Below are 19,152 nucleotides of genomic sequence, written 5' to 3' on the forward strand. Positions count from 1 at the left end.
GCCTGACTGCCTAGGTTCAAATCCCAGCTTTGCAGCTCACTGACTGTGTGACATAGACAATAACTTGTTTCTGTGTGCCTAATTCCCCTCATCTTAAAATGGAGATAATTATATATTTACTATACAGATTTTAAAATGAGGATTAAATAAGCCAATATATGTAAAACACTCAGTAGTTTTAATAAGTTAGTATATGTAAAACACACAGGGACTGACACATGGTATTTTCTTAATCAATATTAGTTATTATTTTAATACAACATATTCAGGATATTGAGCAGGATAAGGATGTGGATATTCAGGGGAACACTTTCTTTTGAATGTAAGCTACTTTTTCTTCTTTAAAATGAAGGACAATTTTTATTTTTAAGACCTTCAGAAACAGATCTCATTATCTAACTTTGGAACTACTCCATTCTTATCAGGAAATTCTTCAGGGTAATTACCCCACTCTGACTTTGTTGTTAGAGAAATGTATTTATTTGATCACCTTCTCTTCCACTATTCAAGAGTATTGATGATGTTCAACATTTTTTACAAAAATAATTTGATTCCCCCTTCCCCACTCACTTTATAAAGTTACTCTCAAAACCCATCAGTCACTGACTTAAAACATCTGATCAAAATCTTGATTTTCATTTTAGTACAAACAGTAGAAGTATAAAACATTTTCTCTACCGAACAAGAAATATAACTCTAAAGAAGATGAAATGGGAATCTAATGCTATCATTATTGCTGAAATCCATTGTCCTGAGGTAGAGTGAAATCCATTGCCCTGGGGTAAAGTTCAAACTCCTTGCAGGGTTTATAGGCATGGTCTATGCCCTCCTTTTCTTCCCTCCCCATCTTCCCATCCTCTGCCCAAAAAGCACACGTTCAATATGCTTCAACAATTACAAGCTTTCCTCAGGTCCTCTGATAGATCATGTTTTTTCCTTCTTCCTAGTCTACATCCTACTTCACAAGGTCTTTACTTATCATTAAGGTGGGTCTGACCTTAGACATTCTTTTTTCCAAGGCGCCATCTTTGATCTCTAAACTCTAGGGCATGTACCCCTCCTATGTGCCCTCATAACAGCTTCTATTATGTCAACCATCACACATTTTATAATTTCTTGTTTAATTATCTGTACCCATCTTGAAGCAAAATGTTGTACAGTTAGCAAAATGTTCTACCATGTTTTAATTATTCACCATTTTATCCTTATCACCTAGCAAGATACATACCACATAGTAAGCACTCAAAATGATGCTGAGTGACTGATCAAATGATTGAATGAGCTGCTAGGTTTCTATTTCCACTGCCAGATAATTAAAAGATTTTCAGAAAGGTTATATCTATACTTAAATAACATTTCTTATATGTTGAAAAACATAGGAAGAGGGGAAAACCTAATTTAAAAGAGTTAAGGGGTTTGCTCTTAGCTAGTTACTGAGCTAGAGGAAAATTCCCGTCATCACTGAATCTCACTTCTGTCATTAGTGTAGCCTGGGGGAAGCAGAGTTTTGAGGGTTGTATTGGAAGAAGTAAAATATACCTATCTAACAAAATAAGTAGTGAATTTTAAACTACCTATAAATATTCCAAATGAGAAATTGCCTTGAAACTGATGCTATATTAAAGATTTAATATAAATGATGGTTATGTGTGCATAGCTAAAGAACACTCTTGTGCTCATTATTCCATTTTATTGTGCCAGTTTAATAGCCTTGTGATCCTTTTTATTGAATATTGATTATAGTTTTGAATACTTAATATGTTAAATGAGAAAATTACAATAGAGCCAATTTTGTTTCAAAAATGCCCCAGTGCTTCCTACAAGACTTTGCTGATTCTTTTTAAACCTGATTTTTTCTTTATCTTAGGTTAACTGTCACCAAAGTAATAAACCCCCACAGATAGCCTTGCCTAACATGTAAACAGTTCTCACCAACTATGAACTTCAAGCAACTCCATCTTGAGCGTGATTTATGGCCTGTGTTCTCTTTAACCTCCAGATAAATCTGACAGCCTGTCTTTAGATGAAATATTCATGAAGTTTCATAACATTCATTACCATTTTATGATTCTTTTAGTTGGTATAACAACAATCCTTTCTAGCACTCTATTAAATCAGAAAGCAACTTCGTAAATCACTAGCCCAAGTGCAGGAAACCATCACTTGTTAATGTCTTAGCTGTGCTACAAAGCGTGCCCAAGCATAGAGGAAATTCATGCTGCCATTTACATCATCCTCCAACATGCTAATTTGTTTGGGAAAATTCCTGTCTGATCTCTTCCAGCTCTGGGTTTTCTGAACTTGACAACTAAGTGAGAAATCTCTGAAAGCCTTGCATAAAAATATGTTACTCTATGTAAAATCTGCAAAATGCACGATAGCACAAAGCCTCTTCTGCAGGTTACTAGCAGATCATGTTTTCTGGGCAGGCAGGATAGGATTCTAAGAAGCACGCCGGATGGGGGAAAGTAAGTCTGTCTTCTCAAATCCTGCCTCACTTTATCATTTACTTTCAGCACAACTTCTCAAACTTTGCTTTCTCTAGAGCTTTGGATAACTTTGATCTCCTTACCATCTTGGAAATTGATAAAACTCCAAGGTGGTGGTGCTATTTATATATCTTGGTATGTGTAGCTATTGTCAGAAATACCTTTGAATAATTTTAAAGTGGTCAAAAGACATAATTCCTGAGCTAAAGGAGCTATGTCTTCTCAGTTTCAAGAATCAAAACTTTCTTCTGTGTTACATTGTTTAAAACTATCCTGATAAAATATTTAATGTTCACCATATAAAGATTAGGCCCTGAAATTTAAAGTTAAAAGGTAGTGATTCATATTATGCTATTTTAAGAGTTTTCCTCTGTTCTTTGGAATCAAGCCTTAGTCACATTCAAAAGAGAGAATAAACATAGCTAGGCGTATAGTGGATCTTTCAATGGATTTTGTGGTTTGTCATGATTAAGGATGTTATATTTAGGACAAAAGAATATCTGAGTCCAGAAATCTGGGTAAATCATGGTAGTGGGATAGTGGAGGCACGTTGAGAAATTAAGAAATAATGGAAGTGCCAGACAATTTTTATCATGATGGGAAGTGTGCTGACAAAGAATCAGCAACCCTTTCATTGCCTATTATGTCTTTATCATGGGTAGTTCAGTTCAGAAACTAATGGGAAAACCACTTTAAACCTCTTAATTGCTTACTGTTTTTATATCTACCCCACTCAGAGGGTGCTACATGCAAGCCAGATGGCTGCAAATGTTATTCTGGTTTACAAGCATGGAGATTTTTGTATCACTGCCAAAGCCATTGTCAAAATGTCCTATATCAAAACAAAACAAAAAATAAAATTCTCTGTTTTCCAAACTTCTGAAAATTCTACAATAGCAGTGAAATACCAACCCCCCTGGAGGTTTTGGCAGCTAAAAGGAAAAATTATCCATCCCTAAGCAGCTTGTTGTCTGAACTAACCAAGCAGTGGGGCAGCCAAAAAAGGAACTGCATCATTGAGAAACTCATGAATTTTCAAACAAGCAGCCTTTGGAATTCAGAACTTCTCATAAGGGTCCAAGCCGAATGGGCTTGGCATAGAAATTAGCCACTCAGAAGGGTCGCTTGGTGACTGGAGCGGGGTTTGGAAGATGCTAACTATATTCACCCTCAGGCAAAGGGAAGGCAGTGCCTATGCATGGTTTTGGATCCAGCTAAGGTGTCTCCTAGATATTAGCTACATTGGATCAAAGGCAGTTTTACCTTGAATAATATAGGAAAATATCATGATGAAGTAAAGGTAAATGATTCCAGCCAACACAAGGTGGTACCAACCAACTGTGTCTTAGAAACAGAAAAGGCCCACTCTATTCTAAAATTGTGTTCAAACTGAAAAACATAGTTGAAAGTAAATTTCTGACAAATGAATGTTGTTAATATGCAAATATCAGGATGATCTTCTTATAAATTCTATGATCTAGTAAGTTTAGTCCTCCTAAGTCTTCATTCAGAACCCAAACTATTTTTTGATTATCTCCAGAATTGATGTGTTTTAATTTTTTTTGCTGTTGTAAAAGAATTACCAACTTAACATAAGGGAGGATTTTCTAAAGGGTGAGTTAGAAGAGAGTTTTGGCTCAAAGTCTTAAGAAAGCAAAATAATTTTCTTGTATTATGAGCTGTTGCTAAGGACACATAGAACAATGAGAACTCAAATGTATTATTAGCATTGTTTCAGAAGTAGATAAATCTCTCATGTATCATATATTTCTCCCTGAGTATTGCTCATCTATATTCTGCTTGACTTTCTACGTCTTCAGTTCTCTCAGTCTTGACATTTCTATTAGTTGAGAGTGTTGGAAGTTGTTACTAGTTGAATTCTCCAGAAGTGGATACTGAGATGGTGTTTGGGGTTACACAATGTTTATTAGAGGTCAGTACCCATGGAGGAGAGAGAACGAGGTAGGAGCAGGATTGGACAGAGGGAGAATTTGGCTTGTGATACATGCCTGGCAATATCTTGGCCAACCTTTAGGGCATCTTGAGCAAGAAACTGCTGCTTAGTGGATCTATTCTGGGCTATCATGGGGTCCATGCTGCCCCAAGGAAGCACATGACCATGGGGAAGATGGCCTTTAGAAGCTAAGGCAGTCCCTGATGGCACAGCTGGTCAACAAGTATTTCTGAGAAGCAGTATCTAGGTGATACATCTCTGTATCTATGATAGAGATCAATATTTGGAAACCAGCCAAGATTCAAGGAACAGTGTATGAGTGTACACAGTCAAGAGACCCAGAAAACAAGGAGATTAGAAAGCAAGAACTAAAGGCAGCACTAAGAGACCAAAGAGTCTAAGTCAGAGACACAGCCCCAGGCCCCAGACCAGAGCATCTTGCTGGAAAAGCTTCAGATCCAGGAACAAGTCTGACTGACATACGCACCAAACAACGGAGAGAATTTTGAAACTGAGCCAAAGTTCTGGAGAGAATTTTGATACTGGACCAAAATTCTACTTCCCATGTTTTTGCAGCTGTGGATAGACAACTAGTCTGAAAGCAAATGTGAGTCTGTTTTCTTAGATGAAGACAATTTAAAAATGTTCTCCAAATTTTCAGTTCACTTGTTAACTCAAATTCACCTAGTACCTTACAGCTTACCTTTATGCTTTGGGTATTGAGGGTCTTCCATGAATCTTTGAGAAAAAAACAAACAAAAGCCCATGAGTTTGAATTCAGAAAATAAACAATTTTTTATTATTCAGTAATTGTGAATTACAATTACGCTGTTAACAATATCTTTTTTCTTCTTCCCAGGATAATACCTTTATTATCTTCAAAGAAAAAAAATACAAACCAATTTACCATTAATTCATTCGACAAATTTAATCGAGTGTCTACCACACATATGCCAGGCACTGTTTTGGGTAATTGAGTGAATAGAACAAAGATTCCTGCCTTGTAGGCCTCCATTATAAACAGATAGTATACAAAAGACCTAATAAGCAATATGGACAAGTGAAAAGTAGATCAGGATTAAAGGAGTTGGAGGGGCAGCTGAAATGGGAGGAAAAAGAATTTTGATCAGTTACAGGTTGGTTGAGGCGGGTCTCTTTGAGATGTCAATATCTGAGCAGTCTTGAAGGCAGTGATGCCTATGAAAAATTGGTCCCAGCAGAGGATCCGCTTGTGCAGGTGCCTGAGTACTACAGCCTGCTTGGTGTGTCCAGGGAACAGCCAAGAGACTGTTGTGACTGGAATAGAGTGAGGGATGCTGAGGCAGTGATAATGAGATCAGCACAGTAAGGGGCATGAGTGTGTGAGGAGATGGTGGAAAACTTGGGCTTTAGTTCCAACTGAGAGTCAGAGCTGTTGAATTTTGAGTGAGGATGTTAACTATCTCATTTAAAAAAATTTTTTAATTGAATTATAGTCTGTTTACAATGTTGTGCTAATTTCTGGTGTATAGCTAGTGATTCAATTATGCTTATATATGTATTCCTTTTCATATGCTTTTTCATTATAGTCTATTACAAGCTATTGAATATAGTTCCCTGTGCTACACATTAGGACCTTGTTGTTTATGTATTTTATATATAGTAGTTAGTATCTGCAAATCCTGAACTGCCAGTTTATCCCCCAATTCGCTCCGCCCCCCTTTCCTCCCTGGTAACCATAAGTTTGTTTTCTATGTCTGTGACCATCTGATATGTTTTAAAGGCTCACTCTGTCTGCTCTTGGAAAATAAGCTGGAGGGGACGAAGGAAGCAAAGGCAGAAGTCGGGGAGCAGTTAAGAGGCTGGTCTAGTAATTTAGGTAAACAAGACATGGCCTTCCTTTTTGCTGTAGGCTGAACAAAAATTAAAAGGCCAAGTACTACTGTGCTACTGCTTTCACCAGACTTAGATTTCACACTCAAAAGTCAGCAAAAGAACTGCGCTTTGAGAGAAATTGTCTATTGTTTGGTTACCTTTGTTCTTTCAGGACTAAAAGGTGACATGAGATAGCAGAGAGCATGTCTGTCTCCTTTGTACTGCTCTGTGGCATTTCAGGATCTGAGAAAACTGCTCTAGTATTGAGGTTTAAATACTGTCATGCCCAGAATTCTGGTCAGCCATTCCCAATGCAGCTTGTGTCCTCAGAAATGATTTTTGAAGCAGAAATACACAGTAGGACTTAGACCTTTTTTGTCTTTCTATAAAAAACATGCTTTCATGAAAATCAAATAACTCCTCCATCAGTGGAGAAAAAAAAAGAAAAGGATGTGTCATATTTGGAGCAACAGTCAGGCAAGGGAATACACTAAGAGTGCAGAAGTTAGATGGGGGCAAAGACGTAAGTTAAAGGAAATAAAGTTTCCTGGGAGGAAAGGCAGAACATGATTAGGTCAGTTCAGGAAAACAGTGAAGTGAAAACCACACTGTCTTGAAAAGTCAGGAGCCCTGCCCCGGGCATGTGCCCAGAGCACAACAGCTTAACACCTTTCACTCTTGGCGTAAGGTCGTTTCTGAAACTGGGTTTTGATTCTCAGACTCTTTCTTTTTGTGGAACTGAGCATTGTTAAAAGTAGTTTTTGATGAAGCTTCTCTAGACACCAGTTATGCTGAACTTAATCATTTACCAGCTGTTCTAAAAAGTACTATATCTGATTGTCAAAGACCTTATGGGTGGCTCCTTAAAAGTTTTCACTTTATTTGATGGGCAGAGGAGTTGTGTGTGTGTGTGTGTGTGTGTGTGTGTGTGTGTGTGTGTGTGTGTGTGTCTGTGTGTCTGTGTATCTGTGTGATTTTCTTCTTAGCATAAAATTGAATTTTGGTAATTTAAAGAACACAAAATTAGTTTCACAACTCAAAATCTCAGTGACTGTTGGATAAATGGAAAGTTGAAGATCTGTGGCATACTTGGGGATTCATTACATTTCTTTGTTGTCAAATACTACCTGCCATTTTGTTTCTCTACCTGATTTGTAGAAACTCTGAATCTACCATAGGACCCTACCATAGATAGTGTAGATATTGACTAATATCATAACATCTACTTGAAATTGAAAGAAAGAAAGGAAAGGAGTAAGTGTGAGCCATTTACTTCTTCTAATGGTTGGTAAATCCCATCTAAGCTGCCCCACAGTGAAAACTCCTCCCAAGGCCCCAGTGACATAAAATGCATGGAATACAGAAAGATTTTGTCTGATTTTTAAAAATTTCTTTTTAAAATTCAAAACAGGGAATGGATATCTTCAGTCACTGCCTTTTGGAGAGCTCCATAAGACTCCCGGGGAAACACCAGTGGTGGTAAAATTTCAAGAAGGTAAGTCCAGCTGAGAGGCTGGGAGACTGTGATAGTGCTGATGGTTAAGTCTATAGAGGGCAGGACTAAATAAATCTTCCAGCTAGCTTGCTCCAACTTTTCCCTTTTTGGCCAGGGATATCTTCAATTATATTATTTGATACAGAACCTTGTGAACTAACCATTTTTGATTACTTATTGTGTGACTCATACTGTGGTAAGGATACTGAGGACAGAAAAAGGCAACCTGAGACTTGATACGTTCTTTCAAGAAAGTTCCAATCATGTTAGGAGAAAAGACATATATTCATGAAGTAAATGTAAACATTGAAACATAATATATCATTGTATCTCTAAATATATGGTAAGGATGATATATTATGCAATAAAACTGGAATTTTCAGAAATGACTTCCCCTCCAAAACCGGCTGTCACATGCAGAACTTACCAGAAAGATACTAGTCTAATGGCTACTTTAATATCAAACACAAACTGCAGCAAATGAGATATTTGTTCAAGATGTCTTCATGGAAATAGAAACCTATGTTAAGAATATAAGAGGTTTTTGGAAATTGAAATGTGGGGATGGAAGGATAGAAATCGTTTTTTAAAATCTTTGCTCTAGAGATTGTAATTTTTTAAATTAAGTATAGTTGATGTACCATATTATATAAGTTACAAGTGTACAATATAGTGATTCACAATTTTAAAGGTTATACTTCATTTATAGTTATATAATAATAACTATATTGGTTATATTCCCTGTGCTGTACGATATATCCTTGTAACATATTTTATACATAATGGTTTGTATCTCTTAACCCCCTCCTATTCTCTTTCCCCACTGGTAACCACTAATTTGTTCTCTATATCTGAGAGTCTGTTTCTTTTTTGTTATACTCACTAGTTTGTTGTATTTTTTAGATTCCACATATATGTGATATTGTATAGTATTTTTTTTTCTCTGACTTATTTCACTTAGCATAATACCCTCCAAGTCCATCTAGGTTGCTGCAAATGGCAAAATTTCATTCTCTTTTATGGCTGAGTAGTATTCCATTGTGTGTATATATATATATGTATTATATATATACACACACACATACATATATATATATACACAGACCACATCTTTGTCTGTTCATCTGTTGATGGACACTTAGGTTGCTTCCATGTCTCGGCAATTATAAATAATGATGCTATGAACATTGGGGTGCATGTATCTTTTCAAATCAGCAGATAGAAACCATTTTTTGTGTAGAAACCATTTTTTTGTGCTCATTTTAAGTGCTAAAATTAAAACAATAGGGTAAGTTCCAGGTAAGTTTTATTTGGACTACAGTTTTAGACTTCATAGTATTTGAATATCAGAAGCAACTTAGTAAATTTTAATTATTGGGAGATTTCATTTAAAAAGCTAGATTCCCAGGTTCCTTTGAAACATCTGAAGATCTAACCCCTCCAGGTCAGCATTGTCATAGGCAGCCATCTTCGAGAGCTGAGTGGCAGATGGCCTCTTTGTTGTCCACAGCCCATTGCTTTTTACTGTTCTTTACTTTTTCTCCTAGCATGCTTATTTACCTAGCTAGATCCCTGTTGGCATTTGAATTTGTGATTCCCTAAAGAGGCCCAATCTCCAACCAAAAGCATTCATGCCTTTTGCAGCATCCTTCCTGCTTGAATGCATTACCTGGAAGTTCACTTCTTCTCTAGGCAACTTATTCCAGTGTTGGACACCCCCTCATTTACTACTGAAAAGCTCTTTTCCTGTATTAAGCCTTAATCTTATTCTTCTAATTCTTCTAATTTTACCTGGTTTTGTTCTTTAAAGTAAAAATGTATTTTTTCCTCCTTTATAGGATGTACCTTCAAATGTATATGATTATCAAACAATGCCAAGAAACCCAGTTTCAAGAAAACTCCTTGTTTTCCATCCTGACCCTGAACATTCCTTATGCTCTTTTTTTTTCTTTTTTCTTTTTTAGTTCTGTGGATCTTTTCAATTAAGTTTATTATTTTGAGTTGATGGTAGAGTCACATGGAGTTATAAGAAATAATATATAATGATCCAATGTACCCATTACTCAGTTTCCCTCAATGATAATATCTTGTAAAACTATAATACAATATCAAAACCAGAATATTGACATTTTATTGTCAAGATACAGAACATTTCCAGCACCATAGGGATGCCTCATGTTGCCCTGTCACAGTCACATCTGTACCCACTTCTACCTACTCCTGTCAATCTCTAATATGTTTTCCAATTCTGTAATTTTGTGATTTCAAGAATGTTATATAAATGGAACCATATATTATATAACCTTTCAGGATTTGTATTTTTCTCTGGAGCTTCATCTAGGTTGTTCTGTGTGTTAACAGTTCTTGCTTTATTATCACTGAGTAGTATTTCATGCTATGCATATACCAGTGAGTTTAAGCATTTACCTTTGAAGGACATCTGGGTTATTTCCAGTTTTTTACTATTATCAATAAAGTTATAAACATTCATGTACAGGTTTGTCTGTAAACACAACTCTTCATTTCTCTGGGAAAAATGCCCGGGAGTGCAATTGCTAGGTAATATGGTAGTAAAATATTTAGTCTTTTAAGAAACTGCCAAGTTCTTTACCAGAGTGGTTGTACTATTTAAATTGCCACCAGTAAGGTATGAGTGATCCAGGTATTTGATACCATTACCAGTATTTTTTATTTTAGTCATTTTGAAATGTGTGTAGTCATAGCTCATCATGTTTTTTATTTGCAATCCTTTAATGGTTAATGATGTTGAACATCTTTTCATATGTTTATTGACATCTGTATATTTTCTTTGGTGAATTATCTCTCAACCTCTTCTGCATTTTTTCCAATTAGATTGATTGCTTTTTTTTTACTGTTGAATTTTGAGAGTTTTTTAAAAAATATTCTAGATAGAGGCATACCTTAAAGATATTGCAGATTTGGTTCCAGACCACTGCAATAAAGCAAATATAGCAATAAAGCTAGTCACGTGAATTTTTTGGTTTCCCAGTGCATGTAGATTATATTTATGCTATACTGTAGTCTATTAAGTGTGCAATAGCATTATGTCTAAAAAACAATGTATGTACCTTCTTTAAATAATACTGTATTGCCAAAAAAATGCTAACTGTCATCTGAGCTTTTGGTGAGTCATAATCTTTTTGCTGGTGGAAGGTCTTACCTCATTGTTGATGGCTGCTGGTTGATCAGGGTGGTGATTGCTGAAGGTTAGGGTGGCTATGGCCATTTCTTAGAATGAGACAACAATGAAGTCTGCCTCACTGATTGACTCTTTTTTTTTCCCCACAATTTCTCTGCAGCATGCAATGCTGTTTGATAGTGTTTTCCCTAAAGTAGAACTTCTTTCAAAGGTGGAGTCAACCCTCTCAAACCCTGGTGCTGTATTATCAACTAAGTTTATGTAATGTTCTAAATACTTTGTTGTAATTTCAACAATCTTCAAGCATATTCACCAGGAGTAGATTCCATCTCAAGAAACCACTTTCTTTGCTCATCCATAAGAAGTAACTCCTTCTCCATTCAAGTGTTATCATGAAATTGCAGCAATTCAGTCACATCTTTAGGCTCCACTCCTAATTCCAGTTGCTGTTTCTACCACATCTGCAGTTACTTCCTCTTCTGAAGTCTTGAACACCTCCAAGCCATCAATGATGGTTGGAATCAACTTTGAAACTCCTATATATTTCGATATTTTGACCTCCTCCCATGAATCATGAATGTTCTTAATGGCATCTGGAATGGTGAATCCTTTCCAGAAGGTTTGCAATTCATTTTTCCCAGATCCATCAGAGGAATCACAAACTATGGCAGCTATAGCCTTATGAAATGTGTTTCTTAAAGAATAAGACTTAAAAGTCAAAATTAATTCTTGATCCATGGGCTGCAGGATGGATGAAAACAACATTAATCTCATTATATATCTTCATCAGAGCTCTTGAGTGACCAGGTACATTGTCAATGAGCAGTAATATTTTCAAAGGAATTTTTCTTTTTTTTCTGATCAGTAGGTTTTGACGGTGGGATTAAAATAAACAATAAACCATGCTGTCAACAGATGTGCTGTCACCTAAGCTTTGTTTTTTGAGATAAGCAGAGTAGGTTTACCATAATTTTTCAGGGATTTTCAGAATGGTAAATTAGTGTTGGCTTCAATTTTAAGTCAACAGCTGCATAAACCTGTCCTTTGAAGCTTTGAAATCAGGCTTTGACTTCTCTTCTCTAGCTGTGAAAGTCCTAGAAGGCTGTTTTATCAACATTGAAAATCTGTATTTAGTGTAGCCACCTTCATTTGTTAACTGAGCTAGATCTTCTGGATAATTTACTGCAGTTTCTTCATCAGGACTTGCTGTTTCATCTTGCACTTTTATGCAAAGGAGATGGCTTTTTTCTGAAATCTTATGAACCATCCTATGCTAGCTTCCAGCTTTTCTTCCTCTGCTTCCTCACCTCTCTCGGTCTTCATAGAATTGAAGAGAGTTAAGGCCTCGCTCTGGGTTAGGCTTTGGCTTAATGAAATGTTGTAGCTAGTTTGACCTTGTATCCAGACCACTAAAACTTTCTCCGTATCAGCAATAGACTATTTTACTTTCATATTATTCTTTCGTTTACTGGAGTAACACTTTTAATTTTCTTCAAGAACTTTTCCTGTGCATTTACAACTTGGCTAACTGGCACAAAAAGCCTAGCTTTCATCCTATCCTGGCATTCAACTTGCCTTTGTCACTAAGCCTAATCATTTCTAGCTTTTGATTTAAAGTGAGAGATGTGTGACTCTTTCCTTCACCTGAATGCTTAGAAGCCATGTTAGGGTTATGAATTTGCCTTATCTCAATATTGTGTCTCAGAGAATAGAGAGGTCTGAGGAGAGGGAGAGAGATGGGGGACTAGCCAGTAGGTAGAGCCGTCAGAACAGAAACATTTTCTCAGTTAAGTTCATTGTCTTACATGGGCATGATTTCAGGGTACCCCCAAAATAATTATAATAGTAATGTCAAAGATCACTGATCACAGTTCATCATTAACACATACGATAGTAAAAGAGTTTGAAATACTTCAGAAATTATCAAAATGGGACGTAGAGACAAGAACTGAGCAAATACTGTTGGTAAAATGGTTCCAATAGACTTGCTCCATACCAACCCTTTAATTTGTAAAAGTTGCAATACCTGAGAAGCACAACAAAGTGAAGCACTATAAAGTGAACATCCCTGTACTAGTCCTTTGTGAGATATGTGGCTTGCAAATATTTTCTTCCACTCTGTAGTTTGTATTTTTATCCTCTTAAGGTGTTTTGCAGAGCAGAAGTTTCAAAACTTGGTGAAATCTAATTCATAATTTTTCACTTTATGAATCATGCTTTTGTTATCAGGTCTAAGAATTCTGCCTAGCCCTGAATCTCCAAGAAGTTTTCCCTTTTTTTAAAAAAAAAAATTTATTAAATCCATGATTCCATTTTGAGTTAATTTGTTGTATAAGGCATGGAGCTTAGGCTGAGGTTTACTTTTCTTTTCTTCCTGTCTCCCTCCCTTCCTTCCTTCTTTTTTTTTCTCTTTTTTTTTGCCAATGGATACCCTACTCTAGCACCATTTGCTGAAAAGGTCATCTTTACTCAATTGATTTGCTTTACACCTTTGCCGTGAATTAATTAGGCATATTTGTGTAGGTTTATTTCTGGTTTCTCTATTCTGTTTTATTGAACTCATGTCTATTCTTCCACCAATACCACATAGTCTTGATTACTGGGTAGACTAATTCCTGGTACTTCATTTTTCTTTTACAAAATTACTTTAGCTAATCTAGTTCCTTTGTCTTTCTGTATGAATTTTAGAATAATCTTGTCAATATCTATAAAAAATCTTGTTCAGATTTTGAGGGATACTGTGATAAACCTGTATATCAATTTGGGGAAAATGGACAGCTTTACTGTGTTGAATCTTCCGAGACATGAACATGGTATGCCTTTTCATTTATTTAGAACTTCATTGATTTCTTTCGTCAGTGTTGTATAGATATAGCACACATATTCTGCACATGCTTTGTTAGATTTACATTCAAGTATTTTATTTCATTTTTTAGTATTGTATTTTCAATTCCAGTGTCCAAATATTCATTTTTAGTATATAAACATATAATTGATTTTTGTACGTTTATCTTGAATCCTGCAACCTTGCTGAACTCACTTAATAGTTTTAGGAGTTTCTTTCTTTCTTTCTTTCTTTCTTTCTTTCTTTCTTTCTTTCTTTCTTTCTTTCTTTCTTTCTTCTTTTCTTTTTCCCTTCTTTCTTTCCTTTCTTCCTTTCCCTCTTTCTTTTTTTCTTTTTTCTTTCTTTCTTTCCTTCTTTCTTCCTTTCTTTCTTTCTTTTTTTCCCTCCTTTCTTTCCTGCTTTCTTTCCTTCTTTCTTTCCTGCTTTCTTTCCTTCTTTCTTCCTTTCCTTCTTTCTTTCTTTTTTTCTTTCTTTCTTTTCTTTCTTTCTTTCTTTCTTTTTTTCTTTCTTTCTTTCTTTCTTTCTTTCTTTCTTTCTTTCTTTCTTTCTTTCTTTCTTTCTTTCTTTCTTTGTAGATTCCTTGGTATTATCTATGTCATCTATCAGGTCAGCTGCAAATAGGTATGGTTTTATTTTTTCCTTTCAGATCCTTTTTACCATAGTGCACTGGCTAGAACTTCTAGCACTATGTTGAATAAGAGCTGTGATAGCAGACTTCCTTACCTTAACTTTTCACAATTAAGTATAATGTTGGCTATGGGTCTTTCTGTAGATCTTTATCAGGTTGAGGAAGTTCTAACTCCCCACTTGGCCTCTGCTGCTAGGGATATGGAGGTGAAGCCATAGTTTTTTTCTGTGGTGTTTGTCTAGAGTACAGTAGTTATTGTCTGAAAGTTTTCTATCCTGGTAAGCTGGCCCTTTATTTGGTTAGACAGAGAAGGCTTTTGTTGTAGCTGTTACTTTTTCTTGTTGGGGGGCCCACTGGCATTTCCAGATTGTTAACTTCTTTAGCTTCTAGCTGGGCTATCTGAGGCAAAAAGAAAACTCAGGGAACTCACCACCATGACATTCCTTGGGTCCTTAAGTCTCTAGCTGATCGACCTTCCTCTCTCCAACTTTCAGAGGCTTTTAATAGTTTTTATATATAATGTCTAGGGTTTTATGTGTACTTGGCAAAGGGAAAAGTAAGTCTATTGTATGTTCTTGGAAGCAGAAGTCTGTACTCTACTTTTGATGGCTACAATGTGATGCATTACCTAATTTTCACCCATGCCTTAGAGAAGACTCAGAAATCCAGAACAGATTGACCACTGGATGGTGACATTTGAATCCAATACCATACTCAGAACAATGTACAACCCAGGCTGGGACAGCTATGGTTTGGCCTTCAACTATACTCGGTGAGTTAAGTTATGTGTCCAGCTATCACAGACAATGTCCTCCTACTATTCCCAAATTATTTGGAATTAATGTCAATGTGAGTGTATAAGGTGGATCAATTTCCTATACCTTCTACACCCAACCTAGAAATTGCAAGCGTACTATCTCTTTTACACATTTATTTAGTTCAGACACCTCTTCTCACTTTGAGCTTGAAGTTCAAGCTCTCTGAATCCTGCAGAGAGCAGGGTCTCAGATCATAACCTGATCACAGTATTTAGATTGAAAAAGAGCAGGATCTCATTGATACTATGTACTAAGATCTGCAGAGCCCAGGCTCCTTTCTGGTGCACCTTCCATCAAGCGTATATGAAATGTAAATATGTCATCAGCTGTCAGAAACCACCTTTTTACTTTGGAAGTCTGTGCAGCATGTTCATAGAATGATTCCTCATAAATAGTATCTCTTGTTTCTTTCCATTCCCCATTCCCACTATTTCTACCATTCCTCCGAGTATTCCAAATTTTCTTCCATTCCTCCTTTTCAGGGTCAAATCCATAAGGAATACCACCTCTATTTCTACCCCCAGGAGTGTGACCAGTGACTGTGGTATCTCCTGACTGTGGATTATGGGAGATGTACACTGGGAGATGCACAGCAGCCATACCTAACAGCCCAGGAACTTTATGCCCACCAAACCAATATTCTGATATTATAAACCCCCATGAAACCAAAAATTTACCTTAGTTGGATATAGCTGTCATAGGAAATAGGTAAGAATGGGCACTTTCAGATGCTGGGTGAAGAAAGCTGCATTTTTTTTAAACTGGTGAAAGTGACAATATGAAAGGGCACCTAAAGAGAGTTACATGGTAATGAAACACAGTCCATGTTTATGTATACCCCATAGAGGTACACTGTTCAATACAGTAACTTCACATTGTTTAAATAAAATTCTAAAATTCAGTTCCTTAGTTGCACTTGTCATATTTCAGGTTCTCAAAAGTCACACATGGATAGGTCGTCATAGTGGATGGTGAAGGGTAGAATTCTCCATTACTGCAGACAGTTCTTTTGGACACTACTGCTGGAGAATATTCTTGTTACTTTCTATTCTCTTCTTACCTTCTAGGCCTTTGACTTTTAGATTTAATGTTTCCTGTTTTACAGTTTTCCTATTTGACTTTGAAGACCTATCCCGTTTGCCCTTTATTGCTGCCTCCAATAATGCCACCAACCTTAGTTTTGAAGAATTGCTGATAACTCTCGCCAAAGAACTAACTTCTGACGTCTCCTTTTGCTTTTGGTTTCATATTTATTACTTAGTGTATAATGGTCTCAACCTGCTTACACCTGTGCTTAGACACCTCCTGATTTGCCCTTTGCAACTGGTTTGTCTCCTCCCAACTATCTCTCTGAGTCAACTTACCCTAGAATTTTAGTCCATAGCTTTCCTTTTCTGTCTTTAACTCACTGATCTTCATAATATTGCTCTTACCTCTTATGATCTGAAATTGTAAGCAGTAATGTTTCATTAGTCTGCTATAATTGAGCTTCATTTTTAGAGTTATTATTGTGGAAAACTTTTTCAAAATGTGGTTAGTGCTAAATGAACAATTTTTTTTATATTGCAAGAGAGAAATAGAAGTGGGGCTTTATACTAACAGCTATTTGGGAAAAAGCTGGAACATGCATTCCAGATAGATAATTAATTTGTAAAACTATTCATACTATACACAGAGCAATGATGCACACAATTTGAAACTGCCAGCTGCTCTGCACTTTTCACTAAATATTAGTTGGTATTGTTTCATCCACAGAAACATTTCTTAACTAAAATAGCAGTAAATCTAACTTCATACAATTTTTAAAAAAATCCAAATTTCTACAATTAATCCCATTTAAAGAAAGAAGATCAGTTAAAAATGACTTGTAATTAATTATGTACAAAAGGTTTTTTTTTTCTTGACATTAGCTTGTCTTTTTAAGATGCACAAAGATTGCTAAGGGAAGACTCCTGCAATAAAGAGAATATAGAAGTGAAGGAGAACCAATTAAAGTAGGTAAATTATTAGGAAATGTAATCAACCTTCAGTTATCTAAGGACTTGCCAGTTCGTGTATGTATTCCTTCATCTGTTAGGGAATTGTAGAAAAAGAGAGTAAAATGGAAGTTTAATCACTGATTAAAGCCAGTCTAAAACCTAATTGCATCTCTAAGTATGGTGCATTTCACAAAATGAGCACTTAATAAAACTTATGGAATTGTAGACAAAGGAAAGATAGACCATCACAAATTAAAATCAGTCAATGAATTTAAAATGCCTCCTGTGTGGAAAGTACACTATTAAGAATTCTACAGAAAATAGAAAATAATTCGTAGATTTTAACCAAAAAAAAAAATTAATTATTTAAGAAATGTTCCATAATGAATGAAAAACAGCAGTGCCTATGATGTTTTCATATAGTTTTGTGAGATACTTTATATAGTATTATATATACATGTTTTGATAGTTGGATATTAGAAATATACCCAAATAAAATATTTATAAGATATTATAAATTTTGATTTTTAATTAATAAATAATATTTTATGAGTCCATCTAACAAAACTCAATTTAAAGTAAATTTGCTCTCCTCTGACCAATGATAAGTGTAGAAACTAAATGGACTCTGTGGAGTAGTGGAATGTAACTTCAATCCAAACCTTTTGTCCTATACCCTGTGTATGAAAGAAAGGGCTCCTTTTAAGTAGGATTATTGGGAGGGTGATGAAGGGAACCTCTTGACTTTTATAAGACATAACTTTTATATTCCTGGCAGTTTTAAAAATAACTAGAACATGGCTATTATTCTTTCTTCAAAGTAATAAATTAACATTTAAACATGTAAAAGTGTTAGTTGACATCGCTACTGCTCACTCATCAAAGTTCTTCAGTCTTTCCCAGCCTATGTAGGTAAGTGCCCTGTGGACACTCGGCCTCATTGACTGTCCCTTCCTGGCTGCAGACGTGAGAAGCTCCCCTGTCAGTCAGGGAAGCAGACCCACTCTGAGTGCTGTGGTGCCAGGATTTGTGGTAGGGACAAGACCTTGAAGAATTGTGGGAGAAGTTGGAGAACCTAAGGCACTAACCAGCCTCTCTGGTGCACTGGTGTGGGTGAGCAGACAAGTTATCTTGTTGGGGTGTTTGTTAACTGACATCTGTGCAACTGCTGTACTAGGACCATAAAGGAGAAGTGGTGAAGTCAGTGGAAAGTTACTGTTTCTAGGTCTGGGGATGCCTAGGGGTTCCTGTCTATTAGCAGAGTTAGGAGTTTGGAAATAGAGCTGAATGCAGGCTGGAGGAGAGTGAGAACAAGCTGAAACTACTGATATGTCTGCATCTGTCTTTCAACATCAAGAAGATTAAAGACAAGCTGAAATCTCCTGGAAGATCTTTGTTTCTCACTGTCTTTAATGAGGATGACCTTCAAAGAGTAATGGCTGCTGTCTCACTCCCTTTTTCCAAATCACATTGATTTCTCTTCGGACCACATTTAACAGAGAACTATACAGGGGAAGAGGCTTCTGGGAAACCTGGTTCCAGATTAGCCAAATCGATAAAGGACAAAACAGCTACAGGCCAGCTTTTGTCAGCTTGGCATCCATGCATAGTGCTTTTAATCATATGTATAACAAAGAGCTGAATCATGATTCCACCTAACATGATGCATCTACATGCAACTGAAAATGTGCTAACATGACATCCTCTCTCAAAAGAGGACACAAAGGCCCATAGTCATTTCAGCTATCTTTGGATGATATTCATTCCTTTTCTAGCTGAGTCATGTTCCCTCTTTGATATCTTCTAACTTAAGTATTGACTTATTAGGTTAATTGCTATTAACACATATTGTGTTAGACAGTAGGGTAATAGGAGAGAGGAAAATAATGAAGGTTGATTAATATATCTGTCTAGACATATGGTTGTACAT

General features: G+C 36.1%; 1 long non-coding RNA gene across 2 annotated transcripts in view; it reads left to right on the forward strand.

Moving 5' to 3' along the window:
* Nucleotides 1-16,101, forward strand: part of LOC140696627 (uncharacterized) — a 155,703-nt gene extending 139,602 nt beyond the window's left edge. For both annotated transcript variants that reach the window (XR_012073131.1, XR_012073130.1), the window contains 3 exons: nt 7,709-7,792; nt 15,076-15,197; nt 15,726-16,101. This is a non-coding gene — a long non-coding RNA (uncharacterized lncRNA). The remainder of the gene's footprint in view (nt 1-7,708; nt 7,793-15,075; nt 15,198-15,725) is intronic.
* Nucleotides 16,102-19,152: the final 3,051 nt, after the last annotated feature.

This window comes from Vicugna pacos, chromosome 5, assembly GCF_048564905.1.
Source record: "Vicugna pacos chromosome 5, VicPac4, whole genome shotgun sequence".
Lineage (NCBI taxonomy): Eukaryota > Metazoa > Chordata > Mammalia > Artiodactyla > Camelidae > Vicugna > Vicugna pacos.